At 37.9% G+C, this 21362-nt stretch overlaps 1 protein-coding gene across 41 annotated transcripts in view; it reads right to left on the reverse strand.

Annotated features, from left to right (window-relative positions):
* TENM4 (teneurin transmembrane protein 4) overlaps positions 1-21362 on the reverse strand; it is a 1535912-nt gene that overhangs the window by 667113 nt on the left and 847437 nt on the right. The gene's annotated exons all lie outside the window — the stretch shown is intronic.

Genomic DNA, 21362 nt, shown 5'->3' on the forward strand with positions numbered 1-21362 from the left:
AGGTGGCTACTTGCAATTCAAATGAAATGCCTTCATACTTCATCAAGGAAGGAGAAGGGAGTCACAGAAATGTCCCTGTCAAAAATTATCTTTCTTTTCACACGATATCTTTATGCTGAATTTTTAAGGGTCAGGGGGAGGATTGCCAGTTCAGTTGCTGAGTTGTTGAGATCTGATGTGTCTATCAGGGTGCTTTCATTGCAGCTGCGGACCAAGAAGACAATGAGATGGGCTATTTTTACTAGAAAGCAAATCTCTTTTCAAGTGAAGCAGTCCAAGACCACATGTCCTTTTGAATTTTAGAGATCTAATCTGTGTGTTGCTGTCAGTTTTACAGGGGAAATGACTTTTATGGTGGAAAGTGCTTAGTTAACCAATCTGAATCACTTCGTGAAATACCAAGATATCTGAAATATTGATACCTGAGAAACTTTCCATGACCTGTTGATACCCCATGAACTAACCTCCAAGGTAACAAGTTGGTATATTTCCCTTCTCTAAATAAGAAGTGTGTATGGCAGAAAAATTCAGTGATCAGCTAGAAACCACACAAGCCTGATTAGGAGGAGAAGAGAATCTGTATATGCTATGTCACTCAACTGATGATTCCCTCAAACTCTGAATGTGCAAATAATTTTTTCTAATGAAATAACTGATTCTAAAGGAATCCAGTAAGAGTTTGTTATAATATCTTAAGGTTTGTAGCCCACTTGTAGACAGGAAGAGACCAGACCTCCATCTTACAATTCAGGTAATTGACAGTAGTTTCTAGTCCTCATTTTCAGAACTATATCTAATGGAAATATGAGGAATAGTAATGACTGTCCCCTCCACCTCCATCTTTTGCATAAATATTCACACTTCCATATCTCAACTTGGAAGATTATCATATGTGTTTCTGTAATGCTCAGAGCTCCAATCTGCTTGTAAGATCTACACAGTTTAAGTATTGAAGTTTTATTTTGTGAGTATCTTTGAGGGAATTGGCCTAACAAAATGAATATTTTTTTTATATTGTTTAACAAAATATACCTAAGATGGCATTTTGTGACTGTAATGATGTCTTAAAGATGGAGACTCTGTGTCCTGCACTTCAAATTTAACACGGGATTTTCCTTTATTTCAAGTAATGAGACCAAAGCAAAACCAAGCTGCAGTTCCCATTACTGGTTTTATCCAGAAATTGAGGGATTAAAAAACCCACTATATTCTTAGAAACAAGTCAGCAACATTACTGATCATGACCCCCTAAAGCTGGAGGCCTTGTTACTAGTAATTTCCAGCTGTGCTCCTAGTGGATGCTTCCACCCTGGTCCAGCAGGATCCCAAAGGGCATGTCTACACTTCAGCTGCTGAGGCACCCTTAGATTTATTGTCATAACCAGGAGCATGTTCTCTGTAATGAATAAACATTGCTGTGGCTCTGTCACTTTCTGATTGCACCAGTTAACAGATGGACATACAAATTTGGGTTGGCACCTGCTACTGCACAGTTTTCCCCCTTGTTTTCCCAAAAGGGAGCGTGTTTTGTTTGATCTTGGGTGTTTAAGAGTAGAATCAGACCCTCGAAGCTCATAAGTAAGGAAACACAAGTGCCTGAAAAGATAATGGTTTGCACAGCCCTGGAAAATACAAACGTAGATTGTTTTAAATACAAATAAACTTCAGCAAGCACAAGCAATTAGCTTGGCACAGCCCTGAAATGTGTTTAATGGCTGAGTGATCAAAAGGTTTTCCATCAACTTTAGCTGAATCAAACTGGTAAGTAAATCTTTCCTTCCACATAATTTTCTGAAGTTTGAAGTGACAAATTGGACTGAACTCAATTAAAGCAGCAGGTTCTGTACATTTAATTGCAAGCAGTGACTGTGATTGTGAAGGAATCCAATTCAGAATGAAAACACAGATGTGGCTGTGGCGGAGCTCTGTGAAACACAAAGAGGCAAAACAGAGTTCAATCAGAAAAAAAGTTACAGGCAATGTAAAATTATGTATTCTGCCGTACTTCTGGAGCACTAGCTGTAGGCAAGTGTTAGAATATAAAATTGGGATATGTTCACCTAGGTACCACTGCAGTCCAAAAAATGCTATGTGAAAAAGTAAGGAAATGTTTGTACAGCAGTTTGACTGTGTAAAACACCAGAAAATACTAATGGTATTTTCTATTACAATGCAATGACACTTCAAAAATCAGTTATAGCATCAGTTAGACTATATTAAAAAGAAAAAGTTTGTGCTAAAAATGATAATTAAAGAATGACTTTGTAACAGGACACTCAGTCATTATGGGGAAAGTGCTTAGGGGGTAAATTTAGTATTTAGTCCTTCAGTACACACACATGGCTCCCATCGATATTAATGGGAGCCATGCACATGTTCAAGGACAGGTTTCAACCTACATCAGGAAAGCTAAACTGAAAAGGAAGCAAATCTAGCAGATCAAGTTAGTCTTAAAATTGACCCAGGTGAACAAGACATGTGCTAGCATTTTAAGCCCTGCACTCAGTGAAAATTAGACTTGTTAAATAAGCAATGGAATCAATTTTAAGCAATTGCAGTGTTTATAGAAATAGCACCTCCATCAAATATCTAAACAACTAAAAAGGGAACCTATTAGTCTTTAATTTTGGTCCTTGGAAGAAGATGATTTCCATAGTAAGGCAAGTGTAAGAATCATTTTAAAATCTCAACAGGGAATTTCTGTACAGCCTATGAGTTCTGTTTGAAATTGGGAGCTTTTTATATGTATCTGTGTCAAACCACAGACACTGTTTTGGATGTGGGATTTTTTGTCCTTTCACATCATGGTTGGGGGTGAATAGTAGAGGCTGTTGTGAAAGGGCTAACCTATCAAAAAGAATAGAAAGATTAAAGAAAAAAAAAACAAAAAAAGAAAAGAAAAAAGGCCAAAATACCAAAGATAACATGGTAAAACAACTAAGGTGAAAACCCCTATTTGAACTGAAAAGATAATCCTCAGAAAGCAGAATGAAACCTTCCAAAAAAGAGAAACAAAAAAGAACTAGTTAAATATAAAGGTATAGTACAGAAGGACAAAGGGAGAAAAAAAAATCAAGAATGCATTGGTAAAACCATGAAAATGAAGACTTTTTTCCCAGCATGTCAGAATGTTTCTAGGTGTGAGATGATCAAGAAATAAAAAGATCATGCAGAGAAGATTGGGCTGTAGGAAAAAAAAAAAAATCTTCACCATGATCATTATTGATAAGTTTGGGGAGATTGCCACACCAGAAACTTTCCTTAAAAGAGGTGAGTTTGAATAGTTGTTTCAAATTAGACTATCAGTAGAAAATCTGAGAGAGAATCAAAAAATTAAGAGTATTGCATCACCAGGACCAGATGGTATTCACCCAAGAGTTCTAGAAAAACTGAAGTATGAAATTGTCAAATTATTAATTATGTTGAGTATTTTTTTTTTACCTAAAACAGGCTCCCCAGAACAGAAACACGATGCCAATGTGGAAAAGAAAAAAGGGAAAAGGAAAAACAATTTTTTTCCCAGAGGATGTACTAGGGAAAACAGATGATAAAATTGTACTGGTCAGTTTGATAAAAATTGTAATATCGAATGGAAACAGGATATACATGGAAAATAATGGTAAGGGATAATTTTTAGGCGGGCAAGACTGTGATTTCCAAATCTCTCAGAGCTCTTGTTATTTTCTAGGGGCTTTAAAGCATATTTTTTGTTATATTTTGCCTCCTGCTGAGTATCTTCTTAAGGGTAGAGGACAGTGAGAGAAGAGTAATATCTTCCTGAGGAGGATATACAAGGAAAGACTTTGGAGGCTTTCCAGGGTAGGGAGAAGGCAGTGTCAGTGTGAGATTTCATTATTCTCCACACTTACAGATCTCCAATAAGACCTTGTTAAACTTGTCTGAGAGGTGCAAAGGTAGTGGACTTCATAAGGTATCAAGACAGGGTTTGTCCTGGTACAGGCAAGAAGCAAGCAGTCTTTTCTTGTAAAAGTATGTACTCTAGGCGTGTAATAATAATTACCGCTTTTAAAATTTTGATGACAATTTTTAAAAATGCCTTTTATGAGGAAGCTTCAGGAGTGACACGTGATGATGAATAATGAGAGCTCACATGCTTGCCCACCCATGGCAGTTCATTTTTTCTATGTTTCCTGGGCATCTGCAAAGGCTGTATTAGGGAAGTATATATAGATTTATTTGGGAAATTTGTTCAGTCCCTTTTTGATTCTGATGATGTTATCTGCCTTTGTGACCACTCATTAAGGAAGTGCCTGTAATTTCCGGCTCAGAGGCTCAAGAAGGGCTTTTTTTCCATGCTAAACCCATTTTCTGCATGCTCTGGTTAAGTGTCCACCCAGCTTCTGTATTGCTAAATGGCAGCACTTCTAAATTCACTTTATCCACTGTCTTCATGAATTCAAGCAATCACTTGATCCCCTAATCATTTTAGTTGCCCTTTTCTGTTTCTGGTCTTCATCCACCATACCCTTCTTGACCTGGGCAAAAGAGGTCTGAATGTATTATCCACAACGTGGGTGCACACCAGTTTTACAAAGCTGGGATATAATGCACTGTGTCTTATCTTCTGTCCTCTTCTGATGACAATGTTATTGACCTTTTTGGGTCTCATTACCTGTTGAAATTATTGTTTCAGGAAAATATCTATAGTGACTAGAATATCTCTTTGCAATTCTCTTTTCTGAGTGCCAAATCATGTTTCTGTGCTTCACAGTCTTTTCTCTAGATTCATTCATTGCCTTGCATTTTTTTTTTTTTTATAGGAACTCATCTGCTAGCTTGCAGTCCCTTTGCTCAGTTTTGTTAGGTTATAAAGCATTTTACTACCTGATAGAGCTTAATACAATTTGTAATCATAAATATTTCACTCTTTTGTGCTTCCTCAAGGGCATTGATGATGATATGAAATAAAACTGACACCAGTCCTGGGGCATCCCAGTGCTGACTATGCTCCCTCCTGAAAAGCAACAAATAAGCCTTTGCTACTTATCCTTTTCTTACCTTTCAGAATTATTTTCTCTATTCCCATAGCACCTTACTTTAATAACGTGTGACATAAAGGCTTATCAAAGGTAGGATTTTTATTTTTAGTTTTTTTCAAAATCTGCATACATTATGGCCACTCTATCCTTTTTTTATTGAGGTTCTTACAACATCATGTTTAAACAGCAGCATACAGTAAGACAGAATTTCCCTTTACAAAAGCTAAGCTAATTCTTTCCTAAGAAGGTAATGCTTATCTGTGTGCTGACTGTACAACCTCAATGTTCAAATAAAAAAAAAAAAATCCACCTCAGGTGTTTAAGACATGAGGAAACAATGAAATTGGTGATAAACTAGTCAGCCTACTAGACTGTGATATCAAAGAAATAGCAGTTGCATTGAATGACAGTATTCTTTCTTATAATAGTTTTATGTCTTTTTGCAAATTAGATAGAAGAATACTGAACTTGCTACTGAAAATCGATCTCAGATCTGTTAGACAAAAACCAAAGGTATTTAATGTAATTTTATATTAAAATTATGACCATTAATGAGTTATAAAACATGACCTTTATCTCTCTTGTAGTAGCTCAAAGCTGCTTGACTGGATAAAGGCTGAGATGTTTTTTACAACTTTACGGCAACCAAACCAGTCCTAAATCTGAAGTAGTTTGTTTATCACTTATTTGGTGCACCTGTGAAATTTCCTTGTCAACAGTTTCTGTTTTAAAAGATGATATTAGATCTTACTTGTGAATTTAGATATAGCTAATCTGAGAGGAAGATTAAATTCAGAACTGAGGACACTTTACATCTGAATAAGAGTTTCCACATGGGGTTTTAAGATGCTTGAACTGTGATGCTCCAAGTTCACACCTCCAATTAATTTGAATTAATTTTCCTAAGTGTCTAGATGTCAGCTGGCTCCAGAACTCTAGATATAAACAACTTCACACTCTGGCAAAGCCTAGATGTAAACTTGACAGCTTGGATGCATTTCTGTTGACTTGAAGCCAGGACTTGAAGCAGACAGAACAAATTAATGTGTGAAATACCCTCAACCAGTATTTCAGAATTCTAAGAAACAAATTTTACCAAAAACTGCTTGGAAAAGTCTGAACCCTATTTCGACAGTTATCATGTTTTAATAAGGTTTATCTAAGCTCAGCCTCTGGAAACCTTGAAGTTTGTCATCTTGATAAAACTTGTTTCATTTCATATCTACACATTCTATGCTTAAATGGGCTTGGCACACTTCACATCAGCTAATGCTGCATTAAAGAGCTGTATATGACACAAAAATGTCAAAGGCAGCTTTATAATGTAATGAAAATGCTTTGAATGGAGACTTGGAAAAAGATTCTTTTGCTGTTACATATTGCTACATGTAATACTGCACCAAGAGATATCAGAGCTTTGATCTTACATGCACCTAAAAATATCCAACTTCAATAGAGCACTCAAACAATTCTTTTCCCTCACAGTGAACCCATATGTTCTTCCAGCACAAAAGAAAATTAGCTTTTACTGCTCAAAATTTAAATGCTGGAGAACAAGCCAAATATAGGTCATTTCTAGCAGGGCTGTGATCCTGTTAGATAACAGACAGCTAAGAAGGCTCAGGTCCGGGCAACACATGCATGGAAGACAGCCAGAGGGCTGAAGAAAGCTGTAATTTGGAAAATAAATTGGAAATTGACCAAGTGATGCAATCCACTATTGAACTGCGACCTTCCACTGTTGAAAGGCAACGTCACAGTACTGACACAGGACATACTGGCATGAAAACTTGTGGTCACTAATGATGAGGTAGCACTTGTACAGGAAGAGTTTTATTAGCTCCAGCATCCCAGATTTGTTGCAATTTCAGTAATGATATTCCACTGACCTACATTTCCCTTGCAGTGTGAGCTGGCTGAGACTTTCCTCCTGTTTGTGCCTCGGTGACAGTTTATCATTGCTGTGTGCTGACAAACAGCTGTTGTGCTCTACCCAGGAGATGTGTGTCTACTGCACACAGCATCCAACAGCTTATGGTGATACAATAAACCCAGAACAAGGGGGGTTGGACATATGGCTCTGCACCTTTCTCAGCCACCATACCTTTTGTCATGTCTGTACAGCATGATGTGGCCAAAATCTCTGTAAGGGTCTTTGGGACATCCCAGGACACTGCTTTATGGGTCAATCCTATTACTGATATATTTAAATGACAATAGGGAGAGCCCATATTGTTTGGAATAAAAATTGTTGCATTATTGTTTGGTGGTCAGGCTTGCCCAGAGAATCTGTGGATGCCCCAACCCTGAAACCATTCAAGGCCAGGTTGGATGGAGCTCTGAACAACCTGGTCTTGTGGAAGGTGTCCCTGCCCATCACAGAAGGGTTGAAACTAGATGATTTTGAAAGTCTCTTTCAACCCAAACCATTTTATAATAATTAATTTTGTATAAGAATTTCTAAATATATATTTAAAAAAAAAAAAGTTCAGGGCAACAATTTTTTTTGGGTAAAAGTGCTACTTTCACCTGTGTTGTCTATACATATAAACAGAGGCACAAACTTCTTCCAGCATCAGCTTGTTGTTACACTCATCTACTTTTCAAGATAGACCAGCAGTTAGGGTTTGACATGTAAGACTAAAAGCTCCAGTGGTCATTGTCTATGAAAGTGGTTTGAAATGGACAACAAACTGATTGCCAAGACAAAGGTGAAGTGAGGTACCTGCAGTGGCTTGAGAGCAATGAAGCGTTACCAGGTAGGAGTAAGTGAGAATATAAAAGACAGCAGAGAAGGCAGGATACAAGAAAGATGAAAAAGAGGGCAAGGGGGTCTAATGAAAACTTAATGGGTTTGTGCTGGTGAGTGGTGCTCCTCTGTCACAGCAATCTTCAGTGTGAAGCAGCAAGACTCTTCTTGCTGTATGTAATTGTGTCAGGGAGAGCGTATAATAAATAGGAAGAGAAAAGGCTGAATGCATTCACAATAAATCCTTATTCTTGTGGAAAATATCAACTCAGTGGCTAATCTAACATTTTGATAGGGTTGAGTTTTGTCACCAGGTGTATTCCCTGACATTGCAGAGCACAAAGTCATGGGTGCTGAGTGGGTGGCTCAGCAATGGGATTCAGAAACTTTGCCTGTCAGTCAAGAGTTAAATGTCTCTTCCATGCTGGCTGAGGTGGTCCCAGCTGATTCCTATAAATGGGCTGTTTCGAGGCTGACATGAAATTAATTTGTCATCCTAAACCAACAGCAGGTCAATTGAATATCTCCCTCCCATGGTGAATGATGCAAGACGTTACAGAGAGGAAAAGTAAAAGGAATATGGAGCACCTGTCTTCACTGCAGAAACTATGTCTCTTGTGAGACTTTTTCAGTTCCAAACAACTACATTTTCCATGCACACATACTTGGAGAAAGCCTTCAATTTACAGAGCATCCACAGCCAAGTAACTTCTAAAAGTATGGCAGAAAAAGGGAGGAAAAAAATCAAATAGGGTAAAAAAAAAAATATTGGGGAAAGTTAGGAGCATGCAGGAAACAGCTTAGTTTTCTATCACCAGTTCTCTGGTCTAGCTGAGAAGACAAGTTAATTTTTCACCCCTCTAGTGAATTATTATATGATCAGTTTATATGAGAGATGTCCCAGGAGTAAGAAAATGAGTCATAACTCAAAGGAGGTGAAGCTACAAATGAGTAATGAAGAATGTGAAGATCATTCTTTCCCTTCAGTGCCTGCACTGGCTTGTTCTGCAATTAAAAGGGCAAGGGAATAGGTAAATACACAGTTGATTCACGAGTCATCTCTGTATGCTGTGATCTTTAGGAAAAAGTCTTACGAAGTTTATTTTTGTTGGAAATGAGCATGTGCAGCTATAAAACACATTAAAAACCCTTCACTTTCTACCTAAGTGCTTCATTAGAGTTCCAGGTTGTGGAGCAGCTCTTAGAGGAGAGTTTCCTGAGGACAGTGAATCATTTCAGAGCTCTGTTCCTCTCTGTTGCTGTATTCCCACAGTCTCTTCCTTGGAAGATTCAGAAAAAGTTTACTGGGTAAACTCAGCTTCCAAAAGGCACATTGAGAATGTATTCTAAGCCCTCACTATTATGGAAGTGATCTGTGTGGTGCAGGGGGAAACACCAGACTGAATGGAAATATATTTTGTATATTTTTAAATGTCCTGACTTGCCTTAGTTCTCCATCACCTGCCCACAGGCTACCCATTTTGACTGCTTAAAATTCCTTCCTTACCCATCTAGTTGCTTGCAGTACAGCAGTCAGGGTCTGATCTGTTCTTGCTGCAGGTTTAATTCCACAAGGCGCAAATACCTGATTTAAAGATCCCCCACTCTTCCAATGCTTATTTCAGCTCAGCTGCTATTTGGAATGCTGTAAAGAAGAGCATTCATTTTCTTTTCAGAATGCCATAAAATCCTGGAATCTCCAATTGGTTCAGGTTGGAAGGGACCTTAAAAATCATCTAGTTCAATCCCCCCTGCTGTGGGCCAGGACACCTTCAACTAGAAGATTGTTCAAAGCCCCATCCAACCTGGTCTTGAACACTGCCATGTATTCCAAGCCCACTGCAGTGGACCTTTTTTAAAGCATGGATAGAGGTATGACTTATGTATCGAATCTCGCCTCTCATGGAAGGACAGTGTAAATAGGTTTCATAAATCTGCTTTTAGTGGAAAACTAGATTCCAGCAACTCAGGATGAAATGGAAAGTCCCTGTGTGGATGATAGTGCAGACACTGCTGGTCAGAAAGTTGAGGAAACCTTCAAAGACTCAGAAACTGAGCCAGTAAGGTGCATTCCTCTAAGTCACCAGACACATGCAAGATTTGCTTTTCAGTGTAATAAAGCTGGTAGTTTTCGGAGGTATGTGGTCTTTTGTTTGAATTGTCTTCTGACCAGGCCAAGGTAACCTCAAGGGCATCTAGTTTTCTTGCCATTACAGAGTTTGGGACAAAATGTCTTTGCTCTCTGAAATTCAAATATCCCTAAACCCTTGGAGAAATGTGTCTCTACCACTTGTCCCAATTTCTCCTTTGTTGCAACAGTGTTTCTTAATAGTTTTCTTGATACCTGCATTAATATATTGGCTAAATTTGTTATAAATATAGAGAAAGGATGGCAGATGCAAATGGCCACTGATAAGAGTGATCTAGAAACTTAGATTGTCTGTATCCAGTTCACTGATAATGATAGTATAAATCCATTTGCTCAGCCCATTTGATAATATTTTTCATACTATGCCACAGTGTCGCTGTTAGAGAAAGAGGAGGAAAAGGAGCAGTAAGAAGACTTTCTCATAGACAGGACTCAGACTGGCAGCAAATCTCAAGAAAGCTAGAAACCACATATCTGCTGACATCACTATCTAAATACAAGGGTTTGTCCTTCATGATGTGTGAATGAAACAATTTGTTACAAAAGGGACCTCTCTAGATCAATCTAAAAATCACTACCATAGGCCTGGAAGCAGATGTGATGTGCAAAACTTGACACCATCAGCTCTACCAGGGTTTGTTCATTCTAACGATACCTGGTGGGTTCTTCTTCAGCACATGGAAAAAGTGCTTAAACAGGCTTTAAATAACAACATATCAAAATTACCAGGTACACAAGGTAGTTTCCTTCCACTCCTTTACTAGATTGGACATTTGGTACATTTTGGAGTAACATGTAATGTGACTAAAATGTTGACATAAAAGTTGGTTTTTCCTTTGCTCTACAGACTAGGAATAAATTGATGCTGATACATCTACATGTGCACTTGGATGCTTTACCTTCCATCCCCTCACAAGAAAGATGCTTGAAGGTCATATAGGGCCCCCCCCCATTTCTCAGATATATCTAAACACATTTTTGTTATAGCAGGCTACTGATTTCAGTTGCATTCAACAAAAATTGCCCCTTGAGGTTAACAAATACAATAAGAACCACCTACTTAAAGTAACTTGAATTTTGAGGGTTCCTAGCAGCAGTTGTAAGCTGACCTTATGCTCCTATCTGTATGATCAGTTCTCCTTAAAGCTGTATTATCTCTTCCAAGCAGCCATGCATCTGAACCCTGCATCCAAAAATAGTGCAGAGACGTAAAAAATAAGCAAATGCTCAAATCTTCTTTAGCATCATACCCAATTCAGTGGTCACCTGCAGTGACTCTTTTAATTCTAGTTCATAATGTTAAAACACTAAACAATACTGAAAAGAATGTTTTAATTTTTCAAAATAGAAGAAAGGATGCAGAATTTCAATGTATTCACCTTTTAAAATTGATACATGCATTAGGAATCATAAAATCATGGAATCATGGAATAGTTGGAACAGACCTAAAAGATTATCTCATTACATCGCCCCTGCCATGGTGGGGGACACCTTCCACTAGACCAGGTTTCCCAGAACCCTGTCCAAGCTGACCTGGAAAAGTTCCAGGGATGAAAATACATATGTATTCCATTGCAGGGAAAAATAATGCTCCTCTAAGAACATTACACATACAGATTTTTTAGGATACAATCTAAGAAAATTCTGTACAGCCTACTCATATTACATGGAGTACCCTGTACTTGTTGAGGCTGTTGAGGTTGTTTTATTGGAGGATATTTCCAGCATTTGTAGTGATGAGAAATCCACTACCAGGCAGCATTCTAGAAATTAAGCCTTGCAAAGTCAGAGAAAATTAGGTTTTTTTTCCCCCCCACCCCAACTTGGGCTGGGGAAAAACTCATTCAGCTTTAGCCACCCAGACAGGGCACAGGGAGGGGTATGATGCAGCAGGGCTGCAGCTCAGGCTCAATAACATCACTGGTAACAAAAATTTTGTCAAGAACTATGAAAATTCTGTTTGACTTCATGCAGTAAGACTGTGGTCCAAGTGATGCAGGCACTTCAAACTCTGTATTGCCACTCCGAATATGGACTATGTGTAGCTTGCACTCTCACTGCTATTGATGCCACTGTGACATCTAAGTTAGGTCAAGGAGAGCCAGCAAACAACCCTAAGCCACAGTGGAAAACCTGCCATTATGCTAGTTATTAAGCAATCTAAATTGGAGAAACATATTGTGAAGGTTTGACTATTTCAGAAGTTGCACTCATATTTTTGTGCTATCTCAAGAATAAGATAAAATTCCATATTATCACTGAGAAGTAATAAGATGCAAAGTCTTTCCCTATCAGATAATTTTCAACTTATTCTCCCAAGTGGATTTTCTAATTTCTAATACAGGGTTGACCTAAAAGCACAGTTTTCCTCTCAGCAGGGGGATTTTTGAGGCAGCGCTCTATTACATAGCTGTTTATTCGCATGAATCTTGTGAAAAAAATAAACTTGATCCCTTATGTCTGTGCCAAATGTCTCAGTTAAACCCATCTTTTCAGAGGCTCCAAGGAAGCACACTGAAGGAAGAAGAAGCTGACATGCAATGTGACTGCAGCAGGCTTTTTCCTGAAATGCCAGACTAAAACTTCCCCCTAACTTGTAGACACTGTCTGGTTTACATCACAGTGTTCTGAATGAGCTCATTAGTCTGTGGAATGCAGTGACAGTGGGCTCAGTGCTGCAGCTGAGATGGTGCTTCCTGCCCCAGAGAGATTACTGCCGATCCAATACCAGAGTAACTTATTGAAATTTTATGGCTTAAGCTATAAAGGAGGCAAGACTTATGGCTTTGGAACAGTGATGAGTTATGGGAGCCTAATAGGTTACTGTCTCTTGGAGGAGATGTGTTTCTGGAAGGTAACTGCCCATGTGTGCTCCTAATCTGTCTCAATTGCAAGGTAACAGAATTTAGCTAAAAAGTCTTCCAGTGAAGCTTAAGCTTCAGTGCATGACACCAGTTTTAGGGAGGGTCATGAGCATGGTCCACAACTGTGCCGGTGGCCCAGAGTCAGGGGTAATTTGTTAAGCCGTGGTGATGCAGCTGTGGGGCTGTGAGGCCACAGCCTGTGATCGAATGATTCCTTCCAGCAGCAAACTCCATGAATTGCTGCCCTGGCAGAAAGCAGGAAAGGAAAAAGAGAAAACTGAGAAAACAGAAATGGTTTGCCGGTGTCATGGCTCTACCTTTACCTTTGAATTTTTATATGGTTGATTGTGGTACAGGCAGCTCAAGTTTCTAATATAGAAGCATGCCAATTAACTACCATCATTCTCTGCTTTGCTTACTTGAGGCTTTTGCTTACCTTTGCCAGAGCAATTCAAGCAAGGGTTAAAAAAAGGCATCTGGTCTTCACTAGCTGGCTTTGTTTCAAATTGATTAAGTTAAAACAGTATTTCAGGTCTTCACAAGCTCCTAACTAGTTGAATATACATGTTTTTGATACTATGCAGGTTTCTTCTACCTAAGCTTTCTGCAGATAAGTGCCACACTTTCTATAGCTAAAGGAAAATATATTTTGTAAGATATTTAGTAATTTCCATTTATTTGGTTTTCCTAAATGGAAAATTACCTTGGTACATGAAGGAGGCAAATTCAGAATCATGGAGTCATAGAATGATTTGGGCTGGAGAAACCTTAAAGATGGATCACCTACTTCCAACCTCCTGCCATGAGCACTAGCTCATTTTTTTTAACTCTCAAAGGATCTATACTGGAGTCAGAGGTTTGTAAATAGTTAAAGTCTTAATGGGAGGATAGGTGTTGTCTAGGTGGACCATCAAAAGATTTAGCTTCAAGATGGGAACACCTTCAATTTGCACTGATGATATTCTTGCATTTAATCTTCCCACACAGCTTTCACCCTCCTTACAAACACCCCTTTTTATTAAATGACTGGTTTATTTCATAGCCACTGTTGCTGATTAAAGTGATATTTACTGGCCAAAAAGAGTCATACCTACTCCATTTATACCAGATGCAGCCAAAAGTTTTGATATTTGAAGTGATTTCTTAAAATTAAAAAAAAAAATAAATCAGATGTTTGAAAGAATTTACTGAGGACTCTGCAAAGATATTTCAGGAAAACATAATAAACATAACATGGCCATTCTTTGGGTTTTATTCAAAATTTAGGATCTACAAATACCTATCAGAAGATCAGGTCTAAACTGTCCTTTACCCAATTATACTAGTTACTCGTAGAGGTAAAAAAAAAAAAAAAAAAAAGAAATCCCATTATTAGACACTTCCTTCCAAATCAGTGAAGACATAATTAATCAGGATTCATTAACCCTGAGTTCTGTGCCTCACTCCTGTGTAAATAAGAAAAAGACAATGTGTAATGATGCAAATTTGGATGTGACCAACCATGAAGAGAGGAGAACGGGAAGTGCTTGTTGAACCTTACTAATGTGAGGCTTTTTGGGGAGCAGTGTGAAATGAATGAAACAGACTCTGGAAAGTGGTGTCCTGCTGAGCAACATTTCTACAAGAGGAAATGTGCACAACGAGCAGCTGACTGTCTATACAGCTCATTCTGTCACAAAAGAAAAGAGCCCCTTAAAATTTAATAGGACTGGAATGAAGAGAAATCTTTAGAAGGGTTTAAGACAAAATTAAGACAGAAGACTTTAAGACAAAGAGATGGAATAATCCCCTTTACATGAAATACTTAATGACTGAGCTCCTTTCTCTGCAATTTTAAGTTGGTCAAAGGAATTTAATAAAGATTGCATATTTCAAGAAAGATTTCTATAGGGAAGCTTAAATTTCTATAAGAAAGTGAACGTTCTTTTTTATAGCCCATACTGCATTTCCAGAGGGGTTAACAGAACATCATGGCTAAAATGACTGAAAACAGAATTGTTTTACTTTGCAAAGTGGTTTGATGTAGCTCACATACACAGTATAGCTACATTGTGTAAGCAAACCTTGCATGGTCAGGATTTACAGAACACACAGGAAAACCAAAATTGCATTCTGTGCCTTTAATACCCTCCCAGGAAAATGTAGATAACTACAGATAAAAGCACAAAGTTAAGGGGTTTGGCTGCTGAAGAAATTAGTCAGGGAAGGCTGCAATATTAAATAAGAGGAATATTGCTGCAGTCTCTTATTTCGGTAAGCCAGATAAATCAACTCTCCTGCATCTCTTCTGTGGCACTTATTTTCTTTTTCTGGCATCACAAGTGTTGGCTTCCTAAAATTTTTGCCCAGTTACAGGAATGAGGAGGAGAAAAACCCCACCACTTTTAGGCTAACAAAAAAAAAAAATCCTAGGGAAATTATTTTAAATATTTCTTTTATTTTAGTCATATTTAGAATAATAAAATGTCCTGAGTTGGAAGAGACCACAAGGATTAAGTCCAACTCCTGGTCTTGCACAGGACAGCCCCAAGAATCACACCATGTGATTGACAGTATTGTCAAACACTTCTTGAACTCTTGAACATCAGATTTAATGTTGTGACCACTTCCCTGGGAAGCTGTTTCCAGTGCCCAAACACCCTCTGAGTGAAAAAAGTTTCTGATTTCTTAAGTTTCTGAAGCTACAAAATACTTTTTGTGCCTCAGAAGTAGCTATTTAGGATGTAGAAGCACTTATTTAGAGTGTAGAATTACTGAAATAAGGCATAAAAAAACCTCAGGAGAGATCAAGTCTCTTACATTAACATCTTCATTTCCCTTGACGAGTACCTTCTCTGTTTCAGTAGATATCTTATTTGTTACTTTCAGGTTCATCTATTTTCTACTAGTTGAATCACCCACAATTAACACCTTAATTATTAAATGTCTTCTGTTTGAATTTCTCTGAATTTGGAAGGAAATTTGACTGGCTGCAAAAGTACTCCTTATTGCTATAGTAGAGTCACTTATAAGGACAAAAATCAGCAAACCAAAACCAGTGGATAGTAATAATCTACATGGTTTATAGTTCTGGTTCCTCCAAAAATGGAAGGAGTTTTTCTAATAGAAAAAAGAAATTTTAGAATAGTTTAATAGAATCCTAGAATGATTTGGGCTGTAATGGCCCTTAAAAATCACCTAGTTGCAACCCCCCTGCCATGGGCAGGGACACTTTCCACTAACCAGATTGCTCAGAGCCCCATCCAGCCTGGCCTTGAACACTTCCAGGGATGGGGCAGCCACAGCTTCTCTGGGCAACCTGTGCCAGTGCCTCACCATCCTCACAGGGAAGAATTTCTTCCTAATACTTAATCTAACTTTTCCCTCCTTCAGCTTAGTCATCCCCCCTTCTCCTGTCATTGCAAGGCCTTATCAAAAGTAGCAATTACTAAGGCACTGTGCATGTAATTTTTCTGAATGGACTTTTCTGAATGTCACCTCGTGGCAGTTGGACTTATCAGCTGTGTAAGTCCAGGTATCTACAATATTAGCCTTCAGCTGAGAAGACAGAAGGGACAAGGGCAAAATTAGTAAGGTCTGATAAAATGAACAGTGTCAGAAATGAATTGCAGTCTGCATAATTTGTGTGATCTTCCCAGCTAATTATATTGGCATTCAATAGGACTATCTAGTTAAGGACCTGTCAACATGTCTTCCAGAAAATCTTATTTGCTGGATTTTATAACATAGTTGTGAGGAAATCAATTCTAGACCAAATCTTGACACACACGGTTAAGTACTTAAGAGTTATTGGTTTCTACCAAACAAAAGACAAACTGCACTCAGCATTTAAATAGCCAGCACTGGCCAGCATGGCAAGACTGGGAAAATGGAGCATTTCTTTTTACTTACAGTGAGAGATAATTGCATTATCTGAGCTATGCTACTCTGACTTTTAATAGAGGAAAGCATCGGGTAAATAAAATAGATTTGATAGGTATTTTTTCACTTATATGATAATTAAATATCCTTTATATCCTTTATTTTTATTTAAATTTTTTCTTGTAAGTAGGTGAATTAATATATCGAGATCATTCTTTGTCCTTATACCCCTTCCTTTCTTCCGATCTCCTCCTTATTAAAGCCATGGATTTAATCTTACAAATCTCATAATGAAACACTTTTTAAAGTGCTGGCTAATATGCTGGCACAATGATACTAAGTTCACCTCACAAAGTTAAGTTTCAAAATTCATGCTGCTCATAAAAAAATCTTTAGCCTGGAAGAAAACACCAAGTGCAGACCATATCATCCTCTTGTTGCTACCAATCTGTTCAAATCTACATCTATGAACACTTAAGGCAAATGCCAAGCATAGGAAAAAGCAAGTGAAAACAGCAATGTTTCAGACACATGATGATGAAAAACTATGAAAGAAAATGTTAGCTAGTTCAGTAACAGGTGCTGTCCCTGTGCTGCTTTACATTTCAGAAGCTTAACTCTTAATCTGTCTCACTGGTACTTGTATTTGTTGAACAAATACATATTTCCCTGCACTTTGGAAATATATTAGTTGCAATATTCAGGGTAAATGGATCAGGAGAGCCTTGTTACTCTGGTGTTCAGTATCTATCACCAGAAGAAAAATGTTAACATTTTTACATGATTTTGAGGTGTTGGTTAGTGATGTCTTCTTATCTATATTCATGCTTGTTCTTAACAATGTATTTTTCAGTGATTTCTATTATTTACTTCCTTGATTTTTTTAAGTGCATTTCTTTTCAATTTTCCATGGCAGTAATTTGCAGTGCCATCGATTTGTTCACTTCAATTGGAAATGAATTCTAGATACCATACTTTGAACTCTTCCTCTGGAGACACAATAAGACCCCTTTTCATCTTGATTGCACCTTGAAGTATGTGGAACCCATTCCCATTGTGGCAAAGAAAATGGAGCTAGTTTTTACATAGAGCTTCATGAAATGGCAGAAATGGAAACACACCTGAGGTGTTTCTCAAAGTAGCATTTACAAGCTGCCTTTCTGGGTAGCATCCAGCCAGATGATAATTGCTGGTGTAGAATCAAAGTATTACATGTTTTTGACAGATCAAATTAGAAATATTTCTTTTTTGTGGAGTCACTTATTTTCAATGGCAAGACTTCATTTCTCAAAGCCGAAAAGGTATTTGCTTTTTCTTATATTGTTCTTCCCATTTCTTGTTGCCTTACAGAGGAAGCTTGTGGAAGGATTGACAGACAAAACCAAGGATTCAAAATTTTGACCTTGAAAAGTGTTGACTTCAAAAAACAATGCTAGAGGCTTAAATTAATAAAATGTTCAAGAAGGGATCTGAATGTAACCTTTCCTCTTTGCTTCTAAAATCAGAACCAGCAAAATAAATATCTCAGTCTTGCAAATTTCCTTAAGGTTTTTGAATTATTTTATCTCTTCAGGAAGCATTTCTCAGATGTTCCATCAGTTTTACCCCCTGGCTCCCTGGAGATTGAAGAGCTAATTGTTATTTGCACTTTCAGCAAGGCTTGTGCTGTTCTCCTGGCACCACAGTCATGAAGTCTTATTACAATGCTTGTTCTTCTTTTCTCTGAGACTATCCCAGAGGTCTCCAATGGGCAGGTAATGAATGATAATATACTCAGTTGAAGCCACTCTGTGTGTGTATACATACATATTTAGAAGACCGCTTGCAGTACAGAAGATTTAATAACATTCACATTGCTCTGGCTTCTTCTTTGACCCATGACCTTGAGGAGAAGTTACCTTCAGAACTGTATTCCTAACTCTTCCCATTTCTGTTCTGCAACTTCTGCTCTAACATGCAGAAACAAGAGGTGTTCAAAGTCAAGGCTGTTGAAAACTGTTAAAGATGTTTCAAGAAATTTGTCCTTAATGACTGAAAGAATGATAGAATTCTCACATAGAAATGTTTTTAAGATTTTTTAAAGTAGGGAAACGCTTTTGGCTAAAAAGCTGGAGGAATTTTGACTAAAATTTCTGCAGAAAATATGATCTAATGTCTAGGCTCTGGTCCAGCTGAATAGAAAGATATGTGGATGCCTTTAATTTTCATAATTCTGATAATTAGAAACAAAATATTTTTAAAAATAAAAAAAATAATACTGGAATAAATACTAACAGTAGTAAGTAGCTAGCAAAACTCTTTTCTGTGAGTTAGCAATGTCTTATTTGGACAAATAGTTAAAGGTGTGATACAGAGAGGGTTTGCCTCCCTCTTTCTGCGTTATCCTGTTTCCATCTATAAACTGTGTTTTTTCATTCCCACAGCTGTGCTTAAAGTACTGCTAGGGCAAATGAGTACTATTTTTCCTTGAGCAGGAGGTTCTTGAGCTGTTTTCTACTGTCTCTTGCCAGAGTCAGGATACAGGGCTAAAGGGACAGGTGGTTTGATCCCATAGTTGCGTATGATCATTCTTATAAATGACATAACTTGTCTGGAAACTTATTCAGTAAAACACCCTGGGTAGAGGAAGTTTACTTTTAGTCTGGGTCATGTGAGGGATGTGGTTTATGGTGCTCCCCTGGTGCAGCTCTGTCAGCAGAAGCAGCAAAGGGAAAGGGATAAGCAGAAAGGATGAGGTGGAAGCTATAAAGGTGTGAGGGTATAGAAATGTCTAAGCTATTTATGGCAATGATTCTGATGGCAATATCTCATGCAATTTCAACATTAAGTAATGGCTTCATGCTATAAAGAGCTTCATGGCAAAGAAATCATAGCATTGCTTCATCCCAGCTGTGCAACACCTCTGAGTTTCTGTGCTATGGTAAAGCATTTTTCTCCTATACATCACCAGCTGTCGTGGTAATTGGGATGGATAAATCATCCTGCTTTTAGAAAACGAACCACTGAAAAACATTTGGCTTTTTAAAAACTTTTTGTTTGCCACTAAATGAGAAGTAAGGTTTGTTCCCACTTAGAGCAGCCTCACAGGGCCTTTGGCTCAGCTGAGAGGATAACATGCTTCACTGAGCAGACAGGGGATATTTTAAGTTTCTACTGACACAAAACTCTCTGCAAGGTAAAACAATGGCTTCTGACATGTACAACAACCCTTAAACAGCCTCGTTTAGTTCTGTAAGCAAAACCACACTCACCCGCTGCATTATGACTTGTCAGAAGATTTCCAATCCATGGAAGAAACCCAAGGATTTATGTTTCATTGGGGTATAAGTCATACCTGTCTCTTAAAACATAATGGAAAATCCTGTATTTATTACTAAAAAGGTTGGATAAATTTTCCTTGATAACTGTCCTGTTCCTTCAGCTTTTGACTTCACAGTGACAGGCTCTCTGCATTCAGGCATCAGCCTGTGATCCCCTCAGCTGACTGAAAAACAAAGGGTAAAGTAGCATCTGTCAACTTTCAATTATCCCATAGTGGTATCCTGATAGTATCTGTTAACCAGAGCTGTGATGTCTGGGCTTGTGTGTTCTCTCTTTGAATTCAGACTTGACCTAAAAACACAACTTTGGAGACAAAAAATGGGAATTCAGGACTAAAATTCAGTACAGCATAGGATGTTCATACTGTTGTACTTGGCACTTACGCTTACTGTATTCAGTGAAGATGTAGAACTGAATTAAGCTGCTTAAGCTTTCTTGTGCCATTTGACATGTCCTAGGGCAGCCAAAGTGGATACCAACTATTGGAGGACATGACACAGGAATTGTAGAAGAAGCTAAATTAAGCTTCTAATGTACACATAGATATTTCCAAGCAGCAACACAAGTATATTTGTTTTAAGCTGGAGCTGAGTCACACACCAGATGTCTACAAGAGAAGTATCTGTCTGAAATATGAGGATACACTCAAACTTGTCTAGGCCCTAACTTTGAAACATAGGGAATTATAGCAGTAGAATTCACCAAGGTAAAGCTCCAGGCTGAAAACTAGGACATACTGAAAGTATGGATGTGCATATATCTATATATGGGTGGCAGTTTTTTGTGGTTCTTTCCGAATAGAGTGAAGCATAAAAGCCAGAAAGAGGCCTGTGTACTACTATTTCAACCCACTAAAAGCATTGAATCAGGGATTTCAAATGCTGCTTAGCATTATCTGAGTCTTCTTCTGGCTCTTGTATGGAGTTAAAAAGTGAAGCAGGAAAGGAAAGCTCAGGCAAGGAAGAGCTCCTTTATAAGCACTAAGATTCTTGGCTATTCCTAAACAATAAAAACTGACTTAAAATTCTTATAATGGATGTCTTGTTTATTCACTGCTCCTGTAAAACAATACCTCCTTAAAAGCAGGCCACAGCTTTCTTTTTCGCACCATCATATTCCATTCCACTAAGATCAATGACAAAATTTCTGCAGCTTCTAGAAGAGGAATTAACACAATATAAAGATTTCTCCTCTCATTTCTGTCTAGTCTAACAACAAAAATATATTATGTAACTTTTCCCAAAACATTTCTCATGCTGGTCTAAATACTTTTGCCATGATATCACAGCTTCTAAAAGAGAACAGGCCCAACATTACTCCCTCCTCACGTATAAAAGCTATGGTATATTCATCATTGCATTTGAGTCATTTTTTAATACCTATTATTTAGATGTTCTGTTCTTTAGCCACTCTATTCT

Source organism: Taeniopygia guttata, chromosome 1 (assembly GCF_048771995.1).
Source record: "Taeniopygia guttata chromosome 1, bTaeGut7.mat, whole genome shotgun sequence".
NCBI lineage: Eukaryota > Metazoa > Chordata > Aves > Passeriformes > Estrildidae > Taeniopygia > Taeniopygia guttata.